A 5,481-nucleotide genomic window follows, 5' to 3' on the forward strand; every position below is an offset into this window, starting at 1 on the left:
AATTAGCTACCACCAATGCACCTGTGCCATAGATACATTTGCATAATGAACAGTGCAAGGTTACTAAGCAACTAAAGGTACCTTTCCTGACTATTTAAAGACAAACCAGGTGGTTTTTTAAATCTATTTAAATAGAATCCAGCTATTTTGTGCTCTTCCATTCTTTTAGTTTTTTTTCTTATTTTCAAATCTTCCAAAACCCTTTGTGAGGGCTTTATATACTGATACACATTCCCTACAAACCACTGATAGTTACCCAACAACTACTGCAACTGGAGCTTGGGATAGAAACTGGGAACAAAGAGGTTATCCATAGTCTGGGTAGAATATATTGTGGGAATACAGACTGCAGGCATGCTTATAATAGTCAGTCCTGGATGGGGCAGAAATGGGAAAGCAGGTGCAAATGTAGTCATTGCAATAGGAGTTCACAATGCATAAAAACTACTCATATAGGGGCCAGGAGTTTGGCCTAGTAGTGGCCTTCATGTCAGAGGAAATTTTTAAAGGCAAAAAAAAAAGAGGGGAGGGAGATTATTTTAAGCTACTAAGGTACAAAGTTCATTGTTCTCAGAGACACAAGATAGGAAAATTGCTCTGCAATTGCTTTGTCCAAAAGATCTGAAAGCAAAGGTCTGTAAAAGCAAGGGTCCCTGAAAAAGGCAATTTGTTAGAGAAATCTGAACATAAGCAGGGGTCATACAAAGCTTTGTATGAATATAAAACAAGAAGAAATGTCACGCCTGTAATCCTAGCTACTCAGATCTGAGGATCAAGGTTCAAAGCCAGCCAGGGCACTAAAGACCTTGAGAGTCTTATCTCCAATTAATCACTAGAAAACAGGAAGTGGGGCTTAGCTCAAGGGGTAGGGCATTAGCCTTGAGCTAAAGAGTTCAGGGATAGCGTCCAGGCCCAGAGTTCAGCCCCATAACCCCCCCCCCCCAAAAAAAAAGAGGGGCTGGGAGTTTGGCCTGGTGGTAGAGTGCTTGCCTAGCATGCACAAAGACCCAGGTTCTATTCCTCAGCACCACATATAAATAGAAAAAGCCAGAAATGGTGCTATGACTCAAGTGGTAGAACTCTAGCCTTGAGAAAGTCCAAGGACTTTGGGACTTTGCTGCTGCTACTTTCTTCTTCTCCTCCCCCTCCTCCTTCTCCTCCTCCTCCTCCTTTTTCTTCTTCTGGCTACTTTCTATTATAAGTTACCTAGACGGTTCTTTATATTTATAGGAATGTGATTTTGCACAAATGTCTGCATCTGAATTATTTTATCTAAGATCAAAAATTACTATCTTTTATTTATTCAATAAATGTGGCATGCAAGTAATCTATTAAAATGCATATGACTTATAGAAGCTTCAATCAATTCAAAATACCCCAAACAGAATGCAAACATTAGATGGCTTTTTTTTAATTCAATATGCTATTCTTTTTATTGAAGAGTTGAATCCACTGATATTTAGGGTTATTATCGAGATATATATTGTTTCCTGCCACTTTCTTGATTTCCTGTATATTTTCCTCTTTCTGTATCTACTAAATTGGTCTTCTAGTGATTTTTGTCTGTGTTTCTTTGATTTGTTTGTTTTCATCAGATTGTGTTTCTTTGATTTTGATTGTTTTCATCAGATTGTATTCCTCCCTTTAGAATTCCTTGTGTTGCTAGTTTAGTGATCATGAATTCCTCTAATTTTTGTTTGTCATGGAAGGCAGGTTTGGGTTTCACCATCTAATGTGAATGCTAACTTCTCTGGGTAGATCAGTTTGGGATGGCAGTTGTTGATCTTCAGTGCTTGGATTATACCCTTCCAAGTTCTCCTGGTACTGAGGGTTTGTGTGGAGAGGTCTGCAGTGATGCTACCTTTCTTTCCCTTGTAATAATATATAGCTCCTTTAATTTTACAGCTATTCACATTTACTGTTTTTACTATGACTATACAATGACTCTGTACTATATTTACTAATTGTAGGAATGTTTGTATATGACTTCAAATTTCCTACATAGATGATGTCACCTATAGATAAATGAAGTTTTACGTTTTGGTTTCCAGTTTGCACATCATCTTGCATGCACTAGAAAGTGAATTACAATGCTGACTTACCTTAATTTTAGGAGAAAGCACATTCAATCTTAGAATATCATCTGTGTTCTTTGTAGATGCTTGTTATCAAAATGAGGGAACTTTCTTTTACCTTGGTTTTCCAGGGGCTTATAATCATCGGTATTGAATGTCACCATTTCTTTTGCATTTTTATTTTAATCTAGAAATTTGCTGAGTTTTATTGATTTTTTGGGGGGGTGTGGGGCTTGGACTCTGAGCCTGGGTGTTGTCCCTGAGCTTTTCAGATCAAGGCTATCACCATACCATTGAGTCACAGTGCCATTTCTGCTTTTCTAGTAGTTAATTGGAGATAAGCATCTCTTGGTCTTTAATACCCAGGCTGGCTTTGAACTATGATCCTCAGCGCTCAGCCTCCTGAGTAGCTAGGATTATCGGCATGGGCCACCATGCCTGGCTTTGATTAATATTTTTAAATATTAAATCTATCTTGAATTCCTTCAATAAACCCTATTTGGGCAAGATGCATCATCCTTTTTCGTACATTGTTGGCCCACTTGTCCCAACTTTAATTAAAATGTTTATAAGTTGATTAAGATATTTAAATGGGGACCGGGAGCATGGCCTAGTTGTACAGTGCTTGTCTAGCATGCACAAAGCCCTGGGTTCAATTTCTTGGTAGCACATAAACAGAAAAAAAAAACCAGAAATGGTGCTGTGGTTCAAGTAGTAGAGTGCTGGCCTTGAGAAAGCCCAAGGACAGTGCCCAGGCCCTAAGTAAAAGCCCAAGGACTGGCAAAAAAAAAAAAAGAATGCAAATATTTTATTAAGATTTTTACATCTATGTACATAAGAAATGTTAGTTTGGGGGCCAAGTGTTTGGTTTAGTGGTAGAGTGCTTGACTAGCATGCAAAAGAGCCAGATTCAATTCCTATGTACTACATGCATAGAAAAAGCTGGAGGTGGTACTGTGGCTCAAATGACCTTTGGAAAGCTCAAGGACAGTGCTCAGGTCCTGAGTTCAAGCCTCAGGACTGACAGAAGAGAGAGAGAGAGAGAGAGAGAGAGAGAGAGAGAGAGAGAGAGAGAGAGAGAGGGAGGGAGGGAGGGAGGGAGGGAGGGAGGGAGGGAGGGAAGGAAGGAAGGAAGGAAGGAAGGAAGGAAGGAAGGAAGGAAGGAAGGAAGGAAGGAAGGAAGGAAGGAAGGAAAATTGATTAGGGGCCGTGAGTTTGGCCTAGTGGTAAAATGCTTGCCTAGCATACACAAAGACCTGGTTTCCATTCCTCGGTACCACATACATAGAAAAAAGCTGGAAGTGGTGCTGAGGCTCAAGTGATAGAGCTCTAGCCTTGAGAAAGTCCAAGGACAGTGCTCAGGCCCTGAGCTCAAGCTCAGGACTGGCCAAAACAAAAAAAAAAGGATTAGTCTGTAGTTTATTTCCTTAATTTTTCACTGTGATATCCTAGTGATTTTACCCTCATTGAAATGAATTCAATAACATTCTTTCATCTTTCTGTGCTGTAGAAATTGGTATAAAGTTGGTCTTGATTTTTCCCCTTAAACTGGTATATTTTATCTTTTTATTGAATATTTTATTGGTTGAGAAAACATAGACTCAAACAGACTTGATTATTTGACACTTGTTTCAAAGGCAAAACCACAGTGCAAAGAGGGAAATCTCTCACTTATTTGTGACAAGTTTAAATTGGTACAAGCAAGGACAAAGCTGTATTGTGATGAAGAGGTTGGTTAATTTAATTAAAGTTCCTGTCTAAAGCAATTCTCGAGAGAGAATGAAAGGAAAGACAAGAACACTTTCCTGGGAAAGCCATCTATGTATATTAAAAAACACAATTCTCTGTCTTGCTCTTCTCATTGTTGGCATACAGAAAAGCAATAGCAGCAAACAGACACATGAAGAAAGGCAGAGCACCTTTTTTTTTTTCGTTTTTGCCAGTCATGGGGCTTTAACTCAGGGCCTAAGCACTGTCTTTGGGCTTTCTCAAGACTAGTGCTTTGCCACTTGAGCCATAACACCACTTCCAGCTTTTTCTGTTTATGTAGTACCCAGGAACAGAACCAAGGGTTTCATGCATGCTAGGCAAGCACTCTACCTATGTCTTTTGCTATGTTTCTATGTCTTTTGCCATGCAGAAACTCTTCAGTTTGATGCAATCCAATTTATCTAATCTTTCTTTTAATTAAGAAAACAACCTGGTTGACCTGTCATTCTAATTACAACTGGTATCCTTTTGCTACAAAATTTCAGTTGGAAGAAGATATATAATGATCTACCGCTTAACACGGTGACTAAGGTTCATAATAGTGTATTATACGTCTTCAGTTTGCTGAAAGAGTAGCTTTTAAATATTCTGACCGCAGAAAGAAATGAGTAGGTGAGGTGATAAGTATGTTAATTAGCTTGATTTAATCTTTCTATGATGTTTACACATATCAAAGCAACAACTCACAGCCTATAACATAAAAGAACCATTTGTTGATAAAAATAAATGAAGAAAAGGATCGACTTTATAAAATTACTCTCCCCTCTTTTTCCCACTGCTGGACTGGGGAAGTACAGAGAAATTCTGGAAGACACTATCTCCAACTGTCTATCTTTTGTTGCTGGAAAGTGGAGGAGGAAAAATATTACCTTCCCCTTTATGATTCTGCTCACCGTGAATTCACCTGGTTATAACTGTGGATCTATTATGTAAACAAGAATGCGTTGAATGTGAGGCAGCGGCGGCTGCTACTGCTGTGGTGACTTTTTAATGATAATTGTCTGAAATTGGTTATCCCCAAAAAGGCCCACTGGCAAATGACTCCCAATCAGATACATTCTGGAGTTCCAGAATGTGGCTTTCAGCTGCCTCCCTCTCGCTGAGTGGCTTCATATGAAAATACCCAGGGCCCACCTACTTTTATAACACTAAGGGGGCCCCCATCTGTGTAGCCTCTAATTTCACCTGCCTCCACAGCTTTGCGTCCCTTACCCTGAGGGAAATCTTGTTCCTCTTTCTACTTGGCCATAAGATCACTCTCTCAACTTTAAAATTAGTTTCTGACATTCCAGAATGCATTTCTAGACATCTTACTGGGATTCTAGAAAGGAGTATTCACAGTTCCTTCTCAGAATCCCTGTTCCATAGACCTTGGCTGTGCTTCCTTTGCTTTATTTCTAAATAATTTCCTTCATTGTGAAGGTTTACAATATCCCAACAAGTAAGTCCCACATGCTCTCAGTGAGGAGGAAGCCCCAGTATTCACTGGGATTTGGGACCCTGAATGCAGCCAGCTCCTTAGAGGCACAGATAAAATGCAAGGCTGCAACATCCAGAGAAAGGAATGGAACAAAAAAGGGTGAATGATGGGTACCTTTTATGGTCAGCAAGATGCATCTTCTAGAACTTCCCACAG

Source organism: Megascapheus bottae, chromosome 9, assembly GCF_031878675.1.
Source record: "Megascapheus bottae isolate mThoBot1 chromosome 9, mThoBot2.hap1, whole genome shotgun sequence".
Classification (NCBI taxonomy): Eukaryota; Metazoa; Chordata; class Mammalia; order Rodentia; family Geomyidae; genus Megascapheus; species Megascapheus bottae.